This window comes from Camelus ferus, chromosome 2 (genome assembly GCF_009834535.1).
Source record: "Camelus ferus isolate YT-003-E chromosome 2, BCGSAC_Cfer_1.0, whole genome shotgun sequence".
Classification (NCBI taxonomy): Eukaryota; Metazoa; Chordata; class Mammalia; order Artiodactyla; family Camelidae; genus Camelus; species Camelus ferus.
The window spans coordinates 108902482-108927373 of record NC_045697.1 but is presented as its reverse complement, the minus strand read 5'-3'; the positions used below and the strand labels follow the sequence as shown (position 1 = coordinate 108927373).

Genomic DNA, 24892 nt, shown 5'->3' with positions numbered 1-24892 from the left:
GCCTGAAACTAGTGAGGAAATTAATACAGTTAACATTCCATGTAAACCTTGAAAACTAAAAAAAGAAAAAATTTCAGACAGAAGACTTAAAAAATTCAAGAAAGGAAAACAAAAACTCCTCTGCTTTAGTCTGGATTCTGGGGAAAGAGTCTCTGAAATGAAGTTTGCATGCAGAAAACTTTCTGTGGAGTTAGTTCTCCACTAAAATGAGTGGAGACAATACTTCAAGGACACAGAGACTTTGAGACACAGAATAAAACTGCCGAGCGGTGTCGAACAGAGCAGGCGAATGGAGTACCATTCTAAACAACTGCTTATCTATCGGTTCCACTAATCGGATCGTGTATCACTCTGAGCTAATGAATATCAAAGTAATGCCACAGCATCCAAGACTATCCCATTACATGATTTATTTTGTGCAGAATAATGACATTCCAAGAAGAAATAAAACTGTAAAGAGGTTGAAAATTGAAAATAAGAAAAGCAATTGTTTTTTGAAAACAATTCCAATTATATTGGAAAAACAGATTAATGATGAACATATACACTGTTAATGCATTACACTACAGTGAAGTGTGAATTTGGGCCCGCAGGAAACACACCTGATCCACAGTGGGCAATCAATGTGTTAATCAGAGGTGATATTTAAGATGTATCTTATAGGATGACAGATGGGAACAGTTGAGGGATTCTAAATAGAAGGAAAAAAAGCACAGCAGAAAAAGAGTCTAGTATATTCTAGAAGCTGCAAGTAAAGCGACTTGGCTAGAACGGTGATTATTCATTCATATATTCATCGTTCAACTAATTTATTGAACTCTCTAATGCACAAGGCGTAATTTCAGACACACAGGATAGAGCAGTGAACAAAACAGACAAAACTCCGTACCCTCATAGAACTTACATCTTAGTTGGGGAAAACAAACTGATAAATACACACATCATACAGTTGTGAGTGCTAATGGGCACATGTATCTACACGTGTTCATAAATGTGCTGTTTTAAAGAGAGTGATCAGAGAAAACCTCTGAAGAGATACAGTATTTTTGTGAGACCTGAATAAAGTGAGGGAGTGAGCCATAAAGATACCTGGGAGTACAGCATTCCAGGCAGAGGGAATAGTAAATACAAAGATGAGGAGATGGGAACATGCTCAGCTTTTCAAGGAATGCCAAGACGACCATGCAGCTTGAGAGAAGAGCCAGAGGAAAACAGAAGAAAATGTCAGAGAGGCAGCCAGTGGCAAGAACATGTGTGAAATGAGCAATACAAGCAAATTTCCATCTCCTTGGATTTTAGCCTAAAACTAAGTCCTACCCATACTGCGCACCCAGTAGTTGTGACAGCACACAGGAGAAAACTAGTCTTTTTGAGTTGGAGAAGAGTTAGGCTAATAAAATTAATGGGAATGACACTCTCATCACTTCTATTCAACACAGTACTGGAAATCTAGCCATAGCAGTCAGAAAAGAAAAAGAAATAAAAGGGATCCAAATTGGAATGGAAGAGGTAAAAATGTCACTATATGCAGATGACATGATACTATATATGGAAAATCCTAAAGACTCCACACAAAAACTACTAGAGCTGATAAATGAATTCAGCAAAACAGCAGGTTACAAGATTAACATACAGAATTCAGTTGCATTTCTTAACACTAACAATGAAATATCACAAAAGGAAAGTAAAAAAGAAAAAAAAAACTTTAAAAACTGCATCAAGAAACCAAATACTTAAGAATAAACCTGACTAAGGAGGTGAAAGACTTATACACTGAGAATGTAAAACATCGATAAAGGAAATTAAAGATGATTTAAAGAAATGAAAAGCTATCCCATGCTCTTGGACTAAAAGATTTAATATTGTTAAAATGGCCATACTACCCAAAGCAATCTACCAATTTAACGTGATCCCTATCAAATTACCCATGACATTTTTCACATAAAGAGAACAAATAATCCTAAAATTTACATGGACTCACAAAAGACTCAGAATTGCCAAAGCAATACTGAAGAAAAAGAATGAAGCTGGAGGCATAACCCACCAAGAATTCAGACAGTACTACAAAGTTACAGCAATTAAAACAGTATGGTATAGCACAAAAACACACATATGGATCAACGGATCAGAAAAGAGAGCTTAGAAATGAACCCACAGATTTATGGTCAATCTTCGACAAAGAAGGCAAGAATATGCAATGGAGAAAATACAGTTTCTTCAGCATGTGATGTCGGGAAAGCTGAACAGCCATGTATAAATTAATAAAGTTAGAACATTCCCTCACACTACCACAAAAATAAACCCAAAATGGCTTAAAGACTTAAACATGAGACAGGACATCACAAATCTCCTAGAAGAGAACACAGGCAAAATATTCTGACATAAGTTGTAGCAACATTTTCCTAGGTCAGTCTACAAAGGCAATAGAAATAAAAGCAAAAATAAACAAATGGCACCTAATTAAACATAGGCTTTTGCACAGCAAAGGAAACCATAAACAAAACAAAAAGACAACCTACGGACTGGGAGAAAATATTTGCAAATGACAAGGGTTTAACTTTCAGAATATACAAACAGCTCATACAACTCAATATCAAAAAACCAAACAATCCAATCACAAAATGGGCAGAAGATCTAAACAGACATTTCTCCACAGAAGACATACAGATGGCCAACAGGCACATGAAAAGATGCACAGTATTGCTAATTATCAGAGAAATACAAATCAAAACTACAATAAAGTATCACCTCATACTGGTCAGAATGTCCATCATTAAAATGTCCACCATAAATGCTGGAGAGGGTATGGAGAAAAAGGAACACTCCTACACTGTTAGTGGGAATGTAAATTGGTGTAGCCACTATGGAAAACAGTATAGAGATTCCTTAAAAAACTAAAAATAGACTTACCATATGACCCAGTAACCCCACTCCTGGCCATGTATCTCCAATTAGAAAAGATACATGCACTGTCAATGTTTACAGCAACACTATTTACAATAGCCAAGACATGGAAGCAACCTGAATGTCCACTGACAGATGACTGGATAAAGAAGATGTGATAAACACACACACACAACGGAATACTACTCAGCCATAAAAAGAACAAAATAATGCCATTTGCAGCAACATAGATGGACCTAGAGATTATCATACTAAGTGAAGTAAGTCAGAGAAAAATAAATATCATGATATCACTTATATGTGGAATCTAAAAAAAAGACACAAATGAACTTATTTATAAAACAGAAACAGACTCACAGATACAGAAAACAAACTATGGTTACCAAAGGAGAAAGGGTGGGGCAGCAAGGGATAAACTGGGAGTTTGGAATTAGCAGATACAAACTAGTATATACAGAATAGATGAACAATAAGGCCCTACTGTATAGCACAGGGAACTATATTCAATATCTTATAATAACCTATAATGAAAAAAATATGAAAAAGACCGTGTATATATATGTGTGTAACTGAATCACTACGCTGTATCCTAGAAACTAACACAACATTGTAAACCAATTATACTTCAATTAAAAAAAAAGAAAAAAAGAAGAAGCAATAAAGGGAATGGAGGAATCCTAACAAGGAAAGATCCAGAAAGAGGATCCTCACACTCTTTTTACTCTTATGTCTGACTAACCCCTAAATGCACCTGCACAGAACAGACTCCACTGAATGCAGCTAATGACAAAAGATCTGAATTGAGACCAGAGCTGCCATCCAACAAACAATATCTCTAATGTAAGTCCAGCCAAGAAAATTATCAGCCAAAACAAAGGAAGCAATATTCTTTCGAGAAAAATAACAGAATCTAAGACTTCCACATCTCAAGTTCAAAATGCAATCTAAAATTACCAGACATATGATGAACCAAGAAGATAAAACATATTTCCAAGGGAAAAGAAAATCCATCTAATCTGAGATGAACCAGAGATTGGAAGAAACAGATATGGATTTTAAAAACACCTTCAATTAAGTAAAGCAAAATATTTTTAATGAATCAAATCTCAGTGAAAAAATAGAAAATCTCAGCACAGAAAAAGAAACAGTAAAAATGAGGCAAATGGACTCTAGAACTGAAAACTATAATTTTTCAAAGAAAAAAAATCACTGGATGGACTTAGCCAGAAAAAGATAACAGGGTAAAAAGTAAAACTAAATTAAATCAATATAAATTATCCAAGCTAAAGAACAAAGAGAAAAGAACACTGAAGAAAAAGAGCTTCAGAGACCTATAAGCCAATATTAACTATTCCAATTTATGTGTAATTAAAATACCAGAAGAAGGAGAGAGAAAAATTGTACAGAAAATGTATTTTAAGAATTAATGGCCAAACTTTTCCCAAACTTGATGAAGGACAAAAATTTATAGATTTAAGATGCTTAATGAACACGATGCAGAATAAACACCAAATCCATGCCAAGGGACATCACACAGTCAAATTATTTAAAACCGAAGATAAAGAGCTAACTTCTAGAGCAGCAAGAGAAAAACAATATATTACTATCAGGAAACGACAATCCAACTAATGGCTGATTTCTTATCAGATACTATAAAGCCCAGAAGAGAGTGGAACATTGCAGAAAAAGAAGAAAACCATCTACCCAGCATTCCATATCCAGTGAAAATACCTTTGAAGAACTAGGAAAGAATATTAAGGGTATTTTCAGATAAAACTAAAAGAACTCATCACCAGCAGACCTGTACCCCAAGAAATGCTAAAGGAAGTTCTTCAGGCTGAAAGGAAATAAAACCAGATAGGAACATGGATATTCAGAAAAGAATGAGAAGGAAATAAAATATTAACTACTTGGGTAAATGCAAAAGACCACTCTTTTTCTTTTTGCCTCTTCCTCAGTTTCTTTATAAACCACACAACTGCTTGAAGCAAATGTTATAACATCATTTCTGTGGTTTATAATGTATCTAAATGTAATATATATAAAATACCTATATCAAAGAACAAGGTGGGAGGGTAAGGATATATGGCCTTAAAAGGTTGCTAAATTTTTGTCTTAAGTGCAGCAGTGTGTTAGTAATTGTCAGTGAAACATGAAGTTTAAGATATATACTATAACTGTTACAGCAACCACTAAAAGTATAATGCAAAGTAAAGCTAAAAAATTATCAGGAAAATGAATATGGCATTCTTTAACATATTCAAATAATAAGAAGGCAGTAAAAGAAGAGGAGAAGGAAAACATAGAAAAGTAAAAAACAAAGAAACTAAAGGGGTGGATACAAAATCAACCATATCAATAACTGCATTAAATATTATTGGAGTAAGCATTTCAGTTAAAAGGCAGAGACAGTCAGAATGTATTTTTTTTAATGACCATACTATATGCCATATAAGTGAGATGCACTTTAATAACAAAGACATAAATAGACTGAAAATAAATGGATGAAGAAAGGTAAACTATGCAAAGAGCAGCTGTAAGAACGTCGGCATGGCTTTATTAATACCTGATGAAAGTTTTTAATAAACTATTACCAGAGATAATTACCAGGGACGTTTCATAATGATAAAATGATCAATTCATCAGGAATATGTAACAATCATAAATGTGTATGTTGGTCCCAATAACAGAGCTTCAAAACAAATGAAACAAACACTTACAGAATTAAAAGGAGAAATAGAGAAGTCCACATTCATACTTGGAGACTTTGCCACGAAGCTCAGTGCAATTGAAAGAACAACTAGACAAAGAAAACTGGCAGAGACACAGAAGTTCTGAACCCTATCAGCCACTTTCGTCTGATATTTACAGAACAATAAACTTAATAATGGCAGAATACACATTACTTTCATATGAACATGACATGTTTAGCAAAACAGATCATATCATGGGCTCAACAAAACTCAATAAATTTTAAAAAATGCAACCACAGAGTATGTTATCTGACCACAGTGGAATTTAATTACAATTAATCACAAGAAGATATGCAGAACCTCCTCTCACCCCATTTAGAAACTGAACAACACATCTAAATAATTAATGGAAAAAAGAAAAAAATCACTAGGAAGAAAATATTTTGAACTGAATGATAATGAAAATACAATGTATCGATATTTGTGGGATGCACCCAAAATGCTTAGAAAAGAAACTTATAACTTTAAATGCTTGTATTCAAATAGAAGAAAGATCTTAGAGAAGCAAAATGGCGGAGTAGAAGGATGCTTGTAGCTCACCCTCTCCCACAAATACACACCAAAACTCACATCTATGGACATACTCAGCCAACCAAGAGCACCTGCCAAACTCCAACAGAACATCGCCCTCTTCAAAACACAAAGATGCCAAAAATCTGGTAGGAGAAAAGGAAAAAAGAGAGAAGAAAAAGCAAAACAGTGCAGGACCAATCCTGCAGGGAGGGAGCGGCAAAGGAGGACTGGCGCGCGTTCACTGGGTCTCCCCTCTCCAATGAGAGGCCAGCGGGACAGAGGGGGAGGCTTCGAGGCTCAGATCTGCCTCGAGCACCCCTTGACCGACAGAACTGAGTTAAATGGGCACAAAGGGTCCCCACAACACCCAGCCCAAGATGTGAGCTGGCAGCTGGGGGCCAGGACAGGCTGCCCAAGTTGGGCAGAGGACTGGGGCAGCTGCACTGAGGCAGCCCTGGGCAACTGCAGGGTGCTGCGCACCATGGCTGGGAGGGGATATGGAGCAGAACCACCTCGGTCCCCTATAAACTGCGAAAAAAGCAAAGCAACATGGCTGCTGTGCCCTGGGGGAAGGGGCGCCATAGCCTTTGTCTCCTCAGACCTGCGCCGCCATGACTGGCGCTTCTTGAGAGAAGAGAGGTGGGGCGCAGCCACAGCCGCCATCTCCTCCTATGCGCAGTGCCCAGGCAGGGGAGGGGCCAAGACCTGAATCCACACCCAGGGGCTCCACAACCTCCTAGGCAGACTGAGACTTGTTTACAGCCTGAGGCAGATAGGATCTTTCTGCGCTGGCACCTCAGAGAACTCACACCACCAAGACAAACAAGGTGCTGAGATTCGGTAAGGAGCAGGAGCAGGGCTGTTTCGCGGTCTTCCCCGAGGCCTCCTCAGAGCACCGACCCCGAGGAACATAGCACCTGACCACGATGCTGGGAGGGGACGCGATCTGCCCACCTGCCTCGCCAGAGCTTAGCATCTGACTGCAGCATCGGGAGGGGGAGTGACCCACCCGCCCACCAGGTAAGAGCTCAGCACCTGACCCAGTGTTGGGAGGGGGCACGATCTGCTAGCCGACAGCCACTGGGAGCAGCACAGACGAGGGCGCCAACAGAGGGCCTCTGGAAACAGCAAGCTGAGTTCACAAAACAGGGTGAAGACACAAAGACCTCTTGAAAAAATCATTAAGAGCACACCGTCTCCAGAACTAGATAACTGATACTCCTTAAGTCGTAGTGCCAGAGAGATATGAGCAATAAGAAGCAGAGGAACCACTCCCAATTAAAAGATCAAGAGAAATCCCCTAACAGCACAATCAAGGAAATAGACATTGATGGCCTACTAGATCAAGATTTCAAAAAAGGAGTAATCAAAGTACTGAAGGAACTAAAAGAGTTTTGAGATATAAAATATGTCAAAAATGAAACAGAAGCTATAAAGAAGAACCAAGTAGAATTAGTAAACTCATTTGCTGAGATGAGAGCTGACCTAAAAGCTATACAAAGCAGACTAGATAATGCAGAGGAACGAATAAGTGACCTAGAAGACAGGACAACAGAAAGCACCTAATCAGAACAGCTGAGAGAAAAACAAATGAAAAACAATGAAAACAATATAAGGGACCTATGGGATAATATAAAGCGTGCCAATCTATGCATAATAGGGGTTCCAGAAAGGGAAGAAAGAACAAAGGGGATTGAAAAGGTATTGGAAGAAATCATGAATGAAAACTTCCCAAACCTAAAGGAATCAGAAATCCACTACAGGAGGCTCAGAGGATCCCAAACAGGAAGAACTCAAATACACCCACACTAAGACATATCATAATCAAGATGGCCAGAGTCAAGGATAAAGAAATGATTCCAAAGGCAGCAAGAGAAAAGCAAAGAATGAGTTACAAGGGAACCCCAATAAGGTTTTCAGCTGATTTTTCTACACAAACACTACAGGCCAGAAGGGAGTGGCAAGATATATTCAAAGTCCTGAATGAAAAAAAGATGCAGCCTAGGATACTCTATCCAGCAAGGCTATCCTTTAGAATAGAAGGAGAGATAAAAAAAACTTCACAGACAAGCAAAAACTAAAAGAGTTTAGCAACACTAAACCCATGCTAAAAGAAATATTGACAGGTCTACTCTAAGTAGAAAAGAAGCAGGATGCTACAAAAATGAGAAACTCATAACTGGAAAGGAGATAACTGCCATGAATTACAAAAAGAATAAAGACAAAATTGTAAAAGAAGACATCTAAATCATTAAGAGTGGGAGAGGGAAGCAAGGAAAGCCACTGTTGAAAACAGTATGGAGATTCCTCAAAAGACTAGGAATAGACTTACCATATGACCCAGGAATCCCACTCCTGGGCATATATCCAGAAGGAACCCTACTGCAAAAAGACACCTGCACCCCAATGTTCACAGCAGCACTATTTACAATATTCAAGACATGGAAACAGCCTATATGTCCATCAACAGATGACTGAATAAAGAAGCTGTGGTATATTTATACGATGGAATACTATTCAACCACAAAAACCGACAACATAACACCATTTGCCGCAACATGAATGTTCCTGCAGAATGTCATTCTAAGTGAAGTAAGCCAGAAAGAGAAAGAAAAATACCATATGAGATTGCTTATATGAGGCATCTAGAAAAAAAAACCAAAAAAACAAACAAAAAAACAAATACAAAACAGAAACAGACTCATAGACATAGAATACAAACTTGTGGTTGCCAAGCGGGCAGGGGGTGGGAAGGGACAGACTGGGATTTTAAAATGCAGAATAGATAAACAAGATTATACTGTAGAGCACAGGGAAATATATACAAGATCTTGTGGTAGCTCATAGCGAAAAAAAAAATGTGACAATGAATATATATATGTTCATGTATAACTGAAAAATTGTGCTCTACATTAGAATTTGACACAACATTGTAAAACGACTATTACTCAATAAAAAAAGTAAAAAAAAAAAAAAGATCTTAAACCGACAATCTAAGATTGCACCCTAAGAAAACAGAAAACAAGCAAATTAATCAGCTGAGAGCCTTATGGGGGTTCCCTTGTAACTTACTCTTTGCTTTTCTCTTGCTGCCTTTAGAATCATTTCTTTATCCTTGACTCTGGCCATCTTGATTATGATATGTCTTGGTGTGGGTCTATTTGGGTTCTTCCTGTTTGGGACCCTCTGAGCTTCCTGTACTTGGATATCTGATTCCTTCTTTAAGTTTGGGAAGTTTTCAGTCATGATTTCTTCAAAAACCTTTTCAATCCCCTTTGATCTTTCTTCTCCTTCTGGGACCCCTATTATGCGAAGATTGGGACGCTTTATATTATCCCATAGATCCCTTATGCTATTTTCATTATTTTTTATTTGCTTCTCTTGTAGTTCTTCTGAATGGGTGCTTTCTATTGCCCTGTCTTCTAGATCACTAATTCGTTCCTCTGCATTATCTAGTCGGCTTTGCACAGCTATTAGATCATTCCTCATCTCTGTCAATGAGTTTACCCATTCTACTTGGCTCTTCTTTATAGCTTCAATTTCATTTTTGACATATTTTATATCTCTAAACACTATCTCTTTTAATTCCTTCAGCAATTCGATCACTCCTTTTTTGAAATCTTGGTCTAGTAGGCTATCGATGTCTATTTCGTTGATCTTTCTTTCAGGGGATTTCTCTTGTTCTTTTAATTGGGAAAGGTTTTTATGCTTCTTCATCTTGCTCATACCTCTTTGGCACTGTGGTTTATGGAGTATCAGTTGTTTATTTTGGTCCTTAAGGATTTTATCTATCTGATGCCTATTTAGGAATAGAACTTAGGAAAAAAAAAGAAAAAAAATAAGAGAGAGAGAGAAAGAATTTTAAAAGAAGGGAGAAAGAGGGTTTGAAAACAGTGTATAATGAATAATAAAAGAGTGAGTTGAAGCAGAATATTAATCGGGTTGAGACGTCCTTTTGAAACCTTTACAAAAAAGGGGGGGGGAGATGAATAGATGTATTTGAAACCTGTGTCTAATCAATAGCAGGACATCAAAACCCAAGAGAAATAGAAATGAATTAAGAAGTAAAGATTAAGAGAGTAATAGAAAATAGAACAGGTAAAAACAGATTTAAAAAAAGGGGGGGGGGTTGTTGGTGTTCTCCTGGAGTCTGTGTGCTTTTAATGTGAAGTCTTTCTGTCTTCGTCCTGTTTTGGAAGCTCAGCTTGCTGTTTTCAGAGGCCCTCGGTTGGCGCCCTCTTCTGTGCTGCTCCCAGCACCTGTCGGCAAGCAGATCGCGCCTCCTCCTAACACTGGGTCAAGTGCAGCTCTCTGCTGTGGGCGGGCGGGTCGCTGCCCCTCCGGATGCCGCAGTCAGATGTTGCAGACTGGCCGGGTAGGAGGGCGGGTCGTGCCCCCTCCCAGCACCTCGGTCAGGGGCTGTGTTCCTGCCCGAAAGGCGGGGTGCTGCTCTCACTCTACCTGCGCCGCCGCCTGTAGCTCCGCTGCTCTGTGCGGCTGCATGCTCCGCCCTGGTCGGTGCTCCGCCCTGGTCGGCGCTCCGCGGGTGGGCTCGGGGAAGACCGAGGGACAGCCCTGTCCCTGCTCCGAGCCAAAACCCAGCTCCTTGTTTGTCTTTGTGGAGCAAGTTCTCTGAGGGACCAGGATGGAAGGATCCTATCTGCCCCGGGCTGCAGGCCAGTCTCAGTCTGGCCTTTGAGGATGCTAAGCCCTTCGGTGTGGATGCAGGTTTCGCCCCCGCCCCCGCCTGAGTGCTCAGCGAGGAGGATATGGCGGCTGTGCCTGAGCCCCGCCTCTCTTCCCCCGAAAACTTTCCGCGGGTTTTCAGAGATGGGGGTGTGCACCCTTCCCCCGAGAGCACATCAACCTTGCTGTTTTATGGAGGGCCCAGGTTGTTCTGCCCTGTGCACCCACAGCCATGGCACACAGCCCCTTGCATTCCCCCGGGGCTGCCTCCGTGCAGCCACTTCCGTCCTCCACCCGGCTTGTGCAGCCTGGCCCTGCCGGCGGCTGCCGGCCCGCGTCTCAGGCTGGGTGTCGGGGGGACGCTCTGTGCCCATTTAACTTAGTTCTGTTAGTCAAGGGCTGCTCTGTACAGATCCGAGCCTCGGAGGCTCCCCCTCCATCCCGCTGGCCTCTCAGTTAGAGAGGGGAGACCCAGCGAGCGAGCGCCAGTCCTCCTTTGCCGCTCCCTCCCCGCGGGACCCGTCCCGCGCTGCTTTGCCTTTTGTTTTTTCCTTTTTCCTTTTCTCCTACCAGATTTTTGGCGTCTTTATCTTTTGAAGAGGGCGATGTTCTGTCGGAGTTCCACAGGTGCTCTGGTTGGCTGAGTGGGTCTGTAGATGTGGGTCTTGGTGTATTTGTGGGAGAGCGTGACCTGCGAGCGTCCTTCTACTCCGCCATCTTCTCCCGGGTGTCGAAAACAAGCAAATTAAACTAAAAGTAAGCTATAGGAAGAAATAATAATAAAGACCAAAGATTACAGAAATAGCAGAAAAACTGGCCTGCATATTTCAAAAAGGTTAAGCTCATAAAAAAACAAAAGTAGATGAATTACTGCAGCATAAAAGGACAAGATAAATGACAGCTAAACACAATGCACAATATGGCCTAGATCACAAAGTAGGAAAAAACTAGCTGTAAAGGTTATTACTGGAACAACTGGATTAAATAACAGTATTGTACCAATTTCCTAAATACATTTTGTAATTCTGATAAATGTGCTGAGGTTATATAAGACAAAGTCCTTGTTCTTAGGTATAAAAGGACCTGATGTCTGCAAATCACTCTCAAATGGTTCAAAAAAGAAGAAACTATACATAGAGAGAAAATGTTAAAGTAAATGGGACAGAACAATGATTGGTAATCTGGGTAAAGAGATTAAGTTGTCTGTATGAAACTTTATAAAAATTTAAAGTTTTAAAAATAAAAACACCAAGGAGGCTAGAAAAGTATGCAGGAGATTATTATGATGAATAAGCTTTATAAATGCCAGCCCCAAAGCATGAACTTCCCCTGAAAGGGATAGAGAGAAAGAAGTCGAAGAATCTGACCAATTAATTTTTTCAGAAAACAGTCTGGTAGGAGGTTAGACTGAAGGGAAGGAAGGAAAGACAAGAAGTAGAAAAACTATTTAGGAGGCTATTTTACAGTCCAAGTAAGGAAAAATAAAGATCTAAATTAAAGTTGTGGAAATGGAAGAAGTTAGATTCAAGAGTTATTTAGGAGGTAGAAGTGTGAGACTTGACAGTGACTGGGTTATGCAGGATTAAAACTGAGGAGGCATGCAGGCTGATGACCTACGTCCCTTACCTGCCTTCTGCCCAATTTGTGTTTGGGCAACTAGAAAGATGAACATGACTCTTGCCAAAGTGGGAAAAGTGGGAGATTTATTTGGTGGGAAAAGGTCAGAGGACAAGTTCACGGACATTCTGAATTTGAGAATGTTTGTAGGGTATCCATGTCCACCAGTACATTAGTAATTTCAAAAATGCAGGTGTAGAGCTCCAAGCTGAAGACATAAATCTAGGAGTTACCATTGTAGGGATGCAATGGCATGAACGATAAGAGAGGAAAAGCTGAAGAGAAGCATTCAGTGGAATATTAAAAGGCAGAGAATATCGCAAAAAAGATTCAGTAGATTGGAGGAGGTGAGGAGTAAACAGGTTCATGACGCATATACAGCTGAGAAAATTACAGCAGTGGAACTATGTGTTGTTTTAGTTTGTAACTTTACGGAGGAAACAACTGTTCTGAAAATTAGAAGTATAATAATAAACTAACAATCCTTCATGCCATAAGGTAGGTAGTACAAACATTCCAGCTATTACCTATTAATTTCCTTACCCACAAAGAAAGATCTACTTTTAGGAACATCATTTACTAAAAATTAATTACAGTAATGGAAGTTAATAGCCAACACACAAATTGGTAGAATGGTGTGCAAAACAAAAAACTCCATGTCATCTCCCTGGACAAAAACCATTCATGGTACTGAACCGATGCTTTAAACTGAAATTGAAATTGGATTTGAATTTAAATTAGACACTCAAAATAATTACAAAAAAGGCTTTGGGGAATAATAATGTTCTTTGGAAATAAAAATAGAATCTCTTTAGTTTCACAATTCATGTTATTTAAGGTCTGCTATGGTCTCAATGTTTGTATTCCCCTGAAAAATCCTAAGTTGAAATCCTAATGCCCAGTGCGATGGTATGAGGGGAGGCCTTTGGGAGGGAGAGCCCTCATGGATGGGATTGATGTTCTTATAAAAGAGATCCCACAGAGCTCCCCAGCCCCTGCCACCAAGTGAGGACACAGTAAGAAGTTAACAGTGCACAACCGGGAAGAGGGCCTTCAGCAGACCCTGACCGTGCTGGCACCCTGATCTTGCACTTCCAGCTTCCAGAACTTTGGGAAATGTTTTTCTTTGCTTATTAGCCACCCAGTTTGTGGTACTTTGTTACAGCAGCTGGAACGGACCTCACAATAGGGTCCAACCAATTTTTCAGGCTTTACTGCTCTTTACCCTTCTAAAGACCCTCTACTACTGCATCTACTTACTTGTTATTTCTGGAGAAATGCACTTTGGTACCTGAACACTTGCTCAAACAGTTTCCAATGTTTAAAATATTCCTTCATCTTCATATTTAGTAAAATTCTGTCCATAATTTAGCATTCAACTCAAACATGACCTCTACTATAAAACTTATTTCACAGCCTCTGAGAGACTGCGTGATATAATTAGAGTTTGAAATACGAGAAACAAAAAATCCAAGCCCTGCAATACAGTAGCTGCTTTGTGATCTTTATTTCTTATTTTTCTCATCTATAAAATTAAGAAATATACACATCTCAGATTAATATTTGAGGGAAGATATGTTCAAAGCACTTATAAAGAGTACCCAGCACACATTCACTGAATAAAAGAACGATGCTTTCAGTGATGTGCCAGTAAATGTTTAACAACGGGTTCACCAAGTTGAAATAATAATAATAATGATAAGCCCTACTTTGCCCATTTCCATGGTGTCATTGGTTCACTATGGCCAACTTCAAGCTGCCAACACAACCTCACTGAATTCAAGAGGTGGGAAGAGATGACAATAGTGCCAAATCACTACTCAGTATTTCCACCAGAGAAATACCATAGACACAAGAGGACAGATAATAGTGAAATATAGTAAAATATTTAGAAACTGACAAGTTTAAGTATTTATCATCTTTGTTTTAAATATACGTATTTAATTATACTTTATACAGTTTAATTGTAAAACAATGTCTGTGTTTAACATCTGGCTTATAAAGTTCTTGCAAATTTAACAAACAGCTCTTGCAGGTCAGTATGAGCCAGCTCCAGCTAGCACTGAATTATTTTCATGTCAGAAAATAAGTACTGGGTACCCACATTATATAGTTGAATCTCTGGAAACAATGCTGAGATCTAAACTTAAAAGAATCTTTAAAAATCCAGGATATGGATATCACATTTCAGACGACGATGTTACTTGTTTGGGGATGATCTAAAATCATCCTCATACGGCAGAACTATGTATCAATAGGAGGCCAGATTTGCTACTATACTCATGAACAAAAAAAGTGAACACATTTTACTTACTTTTTATTTCACAAAGCAACAACTAAATCTTGTCCCTTTTTGTTTGTTCCTTGTTAATTCCAAACACATTCTAAATTCAGTCATGTGTAAGGCAAAGATCAAAGCTGAGCAAACACTGTACAGGACTGCCACACTGTTTTCTGTGCTAACAGAAAAAGTGTATTTATTTTATAGTACGTGATTTTCTTGATTCATATACACTAGCACGCATTTTACAAGAAGAATTAGTCTTGTAATGTGAAGAGAACAAACAAAAATGAGCCTGGAACTGACCTCAAGAGTTAATATATTCTATAATGAAAAAGGTGAGAGTTGGATACTAGCTTCCTGAATCCTTTTAATGGGTCAATCAGAGATAAATTAACATGGCATATACCTAATAAAGATTTTATAGTTGGTGCTTCATTCCTAAAGGATACAGCAAAGCCCTGAGAGGCATGGAATGTTTCATTCACAAATGCCAATGATTTTCAACCTTCTCTGCATCTTAGAACTATCTAGGGAACATTTAAAAGAATACCACACCTGACAAAGATCAATGACTTAATGACGGGCTCCAGTAAGTTCCCATATGAATGTCCAGTAAGTTTTAAAAAGTTTCTAAAGCTAACCAATGTGCAGCCAATTGAGAACCACTGCTATATGCATGTCCTAGACCCTTTAAACAAACAAATATAAAACTCTGGTATTGAGAAGGGTCTATAAATCATTCAGTTCAATTGTCATGCAGCTTAAAACCACAAATCAGATACTGTTATTATACACCCATTAGAATGACCAAAATTAGAAAGACTGACAAAATCAAGTGTCAGCAAGTATGTAGACACTCATACGTTACTGGTAAATGATAAAATCACTATGGAAAACTATTTGGCAATACTCTTAGAGTTAAACATATGCTTATCCTATGACCCAGCAATTCCACTCCTAGGAAATATACTTAAGAAATATAGTGCACATGTCCATCATAAAATAAATACAAGAATATTCACAGCAGTTTTGTCCATAATAGCTAAAAACTTGAAACAACCCAAATGTCCATCAACAATAGAAAAGATAGAAACTTTAGTATAGTCATACAAGGGAACACCAAGTAGCAATAAAATAAAACTACTGCTATATAAAACAAAAAAATCTCACAGTGTTGAACAAATGAAGCCAGTCCCAAAGAATACACACTATATGATTCAATTCAAAAAGAAAACCATTGAAGTGCAATGACTGTAGGCACAACAGTGGTTCCTTTTGGGGGCTGAGGGGGAAGTACTGAGTCACGATCTTCAGGGCAGGACTTTTGGTTTCTGCTTCTGCATATAAGGCACTTGGGATTCACTGTTCCATTCTAATAACAAGTAAAAAACTGAACAGACTGAAAAATCAACAACTATTCCTGGATTCATAAGAGAGGGGAGGACATAAGGCACCCTGCTACTCCCAAAACTGGAGAGACAGGAAAATACAAGGAGTCATGGCTGAGCCAAAAAGCCAGACACAAAAAGAATACATATCATACAATTTCATTTATACAGAACTCTAGAACACATAAAACTAATCCATCATGAGAGATCAGCTGTTGCCTGGGGAGAGGGGTGGAGAGGGGAGGACTGACTGCAAAGGGACATAAGAAACTTTACCTGTATCTTGATTGTGAACGTGGTTTCCCAAGTTTATATGTTTGTCAAAACTCACTGGGCTGTACATTTAAAATGGATGCACTGTATCCTATGTAAAATTAACCTCAATAAACTATTAATTTTTTTTAGGGTAAAATTCCATTCTACCATCTTTAACGGCAGAGATCTATTTTTCCTGAAAGCCCAAAATCCACCCACAGGGAGACCATACCAGTCTGCTGGTGGGTAGGCATATGGCCCTGATCACAGTGCCCGCCCACAAGGAGGGACTGACTTGCAGCCCTACAACCCAGTAGCAAATACAGTTTGTCATTTTCTCAAATATGTCTCCATGACAAAAATAAATTAGCCAATACCTTCTCACTATAAAATACTGCAGAATCCTAAGTGCCATTTATAGATATATATTCCCTGTTTGATCCAGTCTGAAAAATCATATGCACTTGCCTCTAAGAGAGTATCTGAAAATGGCAGAGCATTAAAGAAATCCCTCTGTCCCACAGATCCAGTGTCCTTCATCCTGGATCTTTTAAAACAGCAACAGAGGCAATGGCTGGCTTGCCAAGTCAGATCTTAGCCAAGTATTGTGCATTTCTCTTTTCTTTTGGCTGCCCAGCCACAGCCCCTGCCAGTGTTGGGGAAAACCTCTCCATAAGGCTGGGGAAAGGCAGGGTCTGCTTCTCATTATATAAAAGCTCAAAATACCAGATAATCAAGCAAATATCTGGAGCCAGATTACCTGGGTTCAATCCCTGGCTCCTCCATATACTAGCCATGTAAACTTAAGCAAGATCCTAAAATTCTCTTTCCTTGTCAGTAAAATGATAATAGTACCAACCTTGTAACACTGTTGTGAGGACAAAATACATTTAAAGTACTCAGAAAAGTACCTGGCATATAGTGAGTGCTATACAGGTTATGTCACCATTATTTGTTTCCTGAGCTCTGGAGACACTGCCATATGACTTACCCTCCACCAAATCAGAGGCACTTGCCCCAGACCTGGAATCAGAAACTAGTGCTAACAAGAGGAATGACAAGGAACTCACTCTGGGGCAGCGATAACTGCAGTTAGGTCAAATGCCTTCAGCAATGGCCACAGCACCAGGGGCAGCATCCAGTCACCAGAGCACCGGCAGTGTGAGCTGCTACATCTGGTGCTAAGCAACGGCAGCACAGCATCCCAAATAGTGCTGGACCATGATTTGAGGGCATCCTCCTAGATACGTAGCCTGGATTCTGGTTTCCCAACCTTCCTGTAAGCTACCTCATATCCTCTTAGTAAATGTCTTTTCTGTGTAAGGAGCTGAAGTTGTTTCATTTGCTTCCAATGTAAGACCCTGACAGCAGACCTGCAAGAAGTGGGTAAATGGGAAAAGGTCTTATAATATCTTTGTGATTGCTTTTGAATATCAAGTGATAAATATGAAATAGTCTAGAAACTTTTCAGACTGTTATTAGCACAGTGCCTGGCATGTAGAAGGCATTAATAAAGGTCAGTTTTTTAGTTATTATTGGGGTCTTAGATTAGGAAACCATGAAGCTATCAAACAAGCTTGTTATTGCAAGTGCTATCAGCCACATGTGTTATTATTGATCCTGGTAACTCAGTGGTCCTCAACTGGGGTTGATTTTAGCATCCATCCCCCCAAACATTTAGCAATGTCTAGAAACATTTCTGGTTGTTATAGTGGGGTGCTGTGCTACTGGCATCTTGAAGGTACAGTACAGGCCAGGGATGTTGCCAGAAGTCCTACAATGCACAGGATAATCCCCCATGATAAAAAATCATATAGTCAAATATGTCAAGGCTGAAAATCCCTGTAAATAACCTGATGCTATAAACTGCTTCTTACACTAGCAGGCCTGATGGGTCTAAATGCTTACTCACTTTAATTCATGAATGTAACGCATTTCAAAGCATGAGACCAACTGCACTGGGGGAGAATACCTCCCCCACCCGTCCCTTTGGTGAACCACTCGACACTATCCATCACTCCAGGGAACCTTCTCAACACTACAACAGCTATAACGTGGCTCATAAAACTGCAGGCAGTCTGACCCCTATCTACTCCAGTTGCTTCCCACACCATAATATTCTCCCTTAACTTTCTCTATTCCGGCCAGACAAATGTCTGCTCACTTCACCCTCACGCTCACGGTGCACAGTAACTCTTCCCTCTTCAAGTTCAACTCTGAGTCTATAGCCTTTTCTGTAGCTGCCCAAGTCCAAAGCTAAAGGGAAAAAGCTCATGTAATTTTTTCTGGCACTACTTGTTTTTCTAATCTTGAAAATATACCTTGACATTAGCATCATAAAAGACTTTACATCTGACAATCAGCATTTATAGGAAATACTTCATGCAAAATAAAAGATGTAACATTAACAAAAATTCACCCGAAGACTAAAAATCTATCTTAATAATGCAAGAGAAGGCATATTGGAAGTAAGTTTCTTGATGTTATCAATGTTACATTATTAACGGTAAAATCTAATTTCTGAAATGCTTAGAAACAAGATAGAAACTTTCTAGAAAGGATGTAAAAGAATTTGTCTTAGGCTTAGTCAGACTTTTGCAACAATACAAGGTATCAGATCTTCTAAAACACACTCATTTAACATTGTTCTTTAATTCTATTTATGACTGAGTAGGCAAAAATAAAATGGTATAATAAAAAGCTTAAAGTTTTTCCAAATTTTTTTAAGTTTTGAAAATTCATTAAAAAGCACTGTGAAATATTTTCAATGCTCATTCATTGGCTGCATATACTCAATAGGTATTTTGTTCTGCTTTCAAGTAGTTACATTTTCTTCCAATTTAAAGGACTGAATTCTTAATTTCAGTCAAACCTAGACAAAAGAGCAGTGAATAAAGCAAATAGTGTGAAAGAAGAAAAGAAAGAAGAGAAGCCACAAATATTTAACTCTAATTGTTCTGGTTATGGCTTCAGACAATGAAGGTCGCAGTGCTCAGTGAACTAATTATGCATGTCAACAGAGACCATATTTTGTTTCAATACCAAAAAGCACAAATGCCTTCTGTGTCAGATGAAATTATTTAGATTTTTGTTTGCCTACAAAAAGAGAAAGCATTTCTATTAAACTCATAATTCACAGTCTTTGAAGTTTCCCTTTTTATTAGTAAAAATATAACCTTTAAAAAATGGTTAATGTATTTCTGACAAAGTTAATTTATCATGGTTCAAACATATTAAGTGAATAAGCCCATGCATGAGGTCTCAGAAGAACTAACCAAGGTATTGGGAGACATAGATTTAAGGATCAGCACTGCTCCTTTTTATAACTTTATAAAAGTCACTGTACTTCGCTAAGTTTCAACTTCTTCATTTATAAAATGAGATTACTAACCTTGCCTATATATTACACAGCAATTAGAAGAATCAAATGTGAAATTGCTGGGAAAACTGAAAATGCTATATAAAGATGTTATAATTCAGGACCAACAGGACAAATGTTGGAGTAGTCCTGTCAACACTAGTATTTACCAGCACAACTACTCCTCCGAACTTTGTCACCATGGGTACCCTAACCACACGTCTCTAAAACAGACCAGTATCAAGACAGAGCTGAATATGGTTACAAATGTTATTGTTGCCAAGTTCTTTTTTTTTTTTTTATTTCTCTCTTGGCAATTTCATGGTTTTAAAAGGAAGACAATCCTTAAACCTATTATATAAGAATGGATAAAGCAAATGTGGTCAAGCCTAAATAATTACTGAATCTGGACAATGAGTATATGGGAAATTATTTACTATTTAACCTTTATTTCATCTGCTGCAAATTTTTCTACACAAACGTTTTAATCTACTAGTATTAATATCTACTTGTCTTATATTTTCAACCACTTGCTACTTGAATACTGCATTTCAGATCCCCCAAGTTTCTCATCTCCTTCCTGTCATTCTCGTTTCTGGGGCAAGCCACCAGCTCCCCCTGGAACCATATATCCTCCCATTCTTTCCTCACTGACCCTCAGTTCCAGCCAGAGCCCTCACCACTGTTCCTCAAATACGCCAATCTTATTTTTGCTCTTGCTGTTTCCTCTCTGGAAGGTTCTTACTCCCAGATTTCCACATGACCCTCCCTCATCTCATTCAGGTTTCTGCTCAAACATCATCTAAGAAGAGCCTTCCCTGAGAAACTGCTGTAAATCAGCACTCTTCTTCACTCTTGAGCCCCTTACCCTGCTTTACAGCAGTAAGGATATTATATATTATTATTGTATTATATAACTTATGTATATGTTTAGCACATCTGTCTCCCTCCCCAAGATGTTTACAACACAAAAGCCAACTCCTCCTGACACTCAAAACCCTTCCATGACCTGAACTACCTTCTTTCTATCAGTTATGCCTCTTCAGATACTCTATTAAATCAAATTTAATTACTCATACTTCCCCATACACATCTTTCAATTTCCTTTCTCTATGACTTTGCCCAAGCAGTGACCATCATCATTCACAAGCTCAAATTCTACCCACACTGTAAGGCTCAATTTAAACGCCACCTTTACTGATACTCCTCTGAACTGCCACAATTCTTCACCTGTACCACTCTAAAGGAATTATTATTCCACATTTTATTTATTTATTTTAAAATTTCCTATATTAATAAACATCTGTACTATTCACTTTTAGCCCTCCGGGTTACTTACATAAAAGAGAAATGCAAATATCTGTATATTTTTCTTGGATATTAGAAATTAGTATAAGTATTAATGTTACTATATTGAAGGGAAGGCAGAAAAGAATTCATGCAATAATCCCAGGATAGACTAATAAACATCTAACACAACTACTTCACTTCCTTTCCTTTTTTGTTGTTGTTGAAAATACACTTGTTTTCCCAACTTCCTTGCTTCTATCTTTAAATAATTTCTTCCTATTAAGTTGCCTACCCTTACCCATCTTTCCCACTTTTCTTTGGGTTCAAATCACAGCTCTGTTCCTCAGTAGCTATGTTAACTCTTCCAGGTCTCTGTTGCCTAACCTATAAAATGAGGGAGAAAACCTCACCTATGAACAGGTTATTATAATATTAAATGAGATAATATATGTAAAACCCAGCACAGTGTCTGGCACTTAACAGGCTCTCAGTGAATGGTGCCTATTAGGCTATTATTTCTTCTATAGATACAGAAGCAGCAGTTTAAACACATTTCAAGGTATAAAGTTTGAATATCAAAAATATAAAAACAAAATCCATCTTTATCTGCTCTAATCAAGACTAGAACAGAGTACAAGGCAAGCCAAGTTCATGCTTTCTTCTTTTTTTAATTCAAAAAGAAAAAAAAAACAATTGTTGTCATTAAAGAAGAAAAAACATGAGAAGAAGAAAGCATTTTTTATGGTCAATATTGGGACAGACATCTTAATGAAAACATCATTTGACTGAGAGGAAATCAACTGGGTTCTACAGTTAACCAGTTGAGTGCTCATGAGCAAAGGCAATTAGAACCTAAATGAACTTTAAGTCTCTTCATATTCAGGTTGATAATGTTTTTGATTCAGTTCAAAGTGCTGGAGGTTTTTGTTGTTGTTCTGGTTTGCTTTTAAATAAATGAAAACTATCACTCAGATCATCAAATCCTATTCCTAAGAAACCAATATCCACATATCGTTTACACTAGTAGAGTGAGAATTCATTCATCAAACTGACCATCAGTGATGAGCCAAGCCCTCGAAGGATTAGTCTCAATTACTGGTAAGTCTGATGTATAGAACATTTAATTAAGAGTTAAAGGCCATAATACATAGTTATAATATATTAAAAAAAGAACTCTTATAAGCAAATCTGATCCCAAAAATGTTTCCATCAAGGATACAGAAAAAAGAAGATTTAAGTTAGTATAATACTAATAAATGGGGAATTTTTAAGTCACAAAATGCTCCTAAATAAACTCATACAATACTTTTAAATTTGCATATAAATTCAGATTATACTCACATTCCTGGTCTTTTTTTTAAAATTGCAGTATTCCCGGTGGATGCTGCACATTTGAGCATGGCTAAAAACACAGGGAACACCTACTATGAATTTTAATGTTAATTTACACACAAATCTGAACAATCAATTACCTGGCAGTGGATTCTTTAAGATCACTGTCATCTAGGCTTAACTCTCTACTGAGCAGGAAATTTCTAGTTTAGCAGCTATTGCAGTGACAATCACACAGATCAAACTCACAGTGGTAAACCACAAAGAGAATACTTTCATTTATTACTAGGAGTCCCATCATTGGCTGGACTGCCCAATCCTTCCTGTAGTTCACATGCATCAAACATCCTCTGATCATCTCTCAACAGTATGGATTCAGAGATCTCATCATAAAAAAATCAAATCCATGAGTTATGGCAAATACAGTATACATAATTCTCTAGGTTCTCAGAACTACATACAACACTGCCTTGACAAATGGGAAACAGCCAAACTATTTTAAATCACAAAAGAATCCTGAGTTCTCCACAGACAATACATATTTTGCCAACCAGAACTCATCTTTGACTTTTGGGCAAAAAGTAAGTTCCAGCTCTAAATCCTACATTAAAGCTTGTCTCACAGACTCAGTGTCTTGGCTTGATGATGGAACACTGTGGCTAGCACTGTACCACATACACAGATGACAAACTGGTTCAGAATACTGGCAACTGGAGTCAGAAGAATCCATGTTGTGCTCCAGCCTTGCAGGTTACTTAAAGTCAGTCCCTACCTCTCTGAAAATTAAGTATGTTCAACAGATAAATGGGGGGAATAACAGTTGCTCTACTTACCTAACTGAATTATATCAAATCTGTCTAAGGATCAAGGTGAGACGATATGTAAGATTTACTCTGTAAATCTTTAAGCACCATAAATCTGATAGATGTTATTAGGATTAGGTATTCCAAAAAAATCTGATGACTTGAATTCAATATAAAATTAACTTCTTAATATCTTCTTCTCTAATGAACCAGAACTGTTTTTAGGTGGCATGTATTAGAAACACCTGTAGAACTTTCAAAAAGAAAAAAGAAAACACACATAGCCCAGTGTCTACCTGAAACAGATTCAGATTTAGTGAGTTTTAAGTGAAGTCCAGAACTCAGTATTTTTTTTTTAAAACTCTACACTTGGATTCTCATGCCTACTTAACTAGAGAGAGCATATGGAAGGAGATGAACTCAAATGTGAACCTACTACTAATATTATTTCAACAGGAACTTTATTTCAAATGTAAATTTAAAACTATAGTTAGACCCCAACATTTATGTTCATTTTTATGGGACAGGTAAACTTTAGAGGCAAATGGTAACTAACTTCTAATTATTAAGAAAGCTCTCTCTCTCCTCCCACCCCTTTCCCGTGTCTATGTGTGTTGAAGAGTTTATTTAGAATGGCACATGTTTAGACAAACACGTCAATTTGGATGGTCTAAGTTTGACTGAGATGGGCTTGACTTTAAAAAACAATATAAATACCACCCAGTCACCTCAGAATTAGACTTGGCTTCTTCTGTGGCTGGTTTAGTTGTATCAAGAGTTGTAGTATTATTGCTGTAGTCAGACATACCTAAAAGTAAAATGTGTTAACCACACATTAAATAATTTAGTTAAAAGAACTGTATCACCTCACTGACATTCTTACAAATATTCCACAAAATAAATCACTTATTTGCAGTCAGAACAGGCTTTGCAAAACTATCTATAATCATGAGTATCTACTGATTATAACAGGTAAGCAATTCTAAAAACAAACAAAAATTCAGGAAAAGTTTTTATGCAGAATGTAAAAATACATACCTCAATGACTAAAAAATAATTTCATAAAATCATTTTGGATAATGAAACAATTTAAAAGATTAGAGTGTTGAAGCCAAAATATTAGTCATTCATGGCCTACATAAAGCCAGAGTCTCAGAACAGGACTTGGACATCCTCCATTCCCCTCGCCAGTACTCTGTAGTACTGATAACAGATGTGACTGCTCATTGCCAAAGTGAAACACTTACACCCAGGTTTCATTCAGTAAAACTCTTAATGAACTATTTCTGCTTCTAACTTATTCAAGAACATTTAGAGAATGCCAACTACATATGAAGAACTCTGCTAGGAACTAAGGAGAAAGAAAAGTAAAATCTAATTCAGGTTATAAAAGTACAGTTGGCCCTCCATATCCGCAGGTCTAAACGAAGATTGAAAACATTTGAAAAAAAAAAAATCCAGGAAGTCCAAAAAGCAAAACTTGAAATTGCTGTGCACCAGTAACTATTTACATAGTATGCACACTGTATTATGTATTACAAGCAACAAAGAGATGATTTAAAGTGTACAGGAGGATGTGCACAGCTTATATGCAAGTACTACACTATTTTATATAAGGGACTTGAGCATCTGCAGATTTTGTTATCTGTAGAAGTACTAGAACCAATCCCCCGTGGACACCTAGGGAGACTGTACTCTGAATCTGATCA

The 24892-nt window shown here is 38.0% G+C and overlaps 1 protein-coding gene and 1 long non-coding RNA gene across 6 annotated transcripts in view; both read right to left on the bottom strand.

Annotated features, from left to right (window-relative positions):
* Nucleotides 1-24892, bottom strand: part of ARFIP1 (ADP ribosylation factor interacting protein 1) — a 110753-nt gene that overhangs the window by 72040 nt on the left and 13821 nt on the right. Inside the window, exon 2 of one of the 5 annotated variants that reach the window (XM_032465027.1) lies at nucleotides 11427-11617. The exons of the other annotated variants lie outside the window; for them this stretch is intronic. The gene's annotated coding sequence lies outside the window, so the exon portion shown is untranslated. The remainder of the gene's footprint in view (nucleotides 1-11426; nucleotides 11618-24892) is intronic. 5 annotated transcript variants of the gene reach the window in all.
* Nucleotides 2803-23676, bottom strand: LOC116658968. Its single transcript, XR_004314199.1, has 3 exons — nucleotides 23638-23676; nucleotides 20921-20925; nucleotides 2803-2945 (listed from the first exon to the last, which is right to left on the bottom strand). It is a non-coding gene; the product is annotated as an uncharacterized LOC116658968 (long non-coding RNA).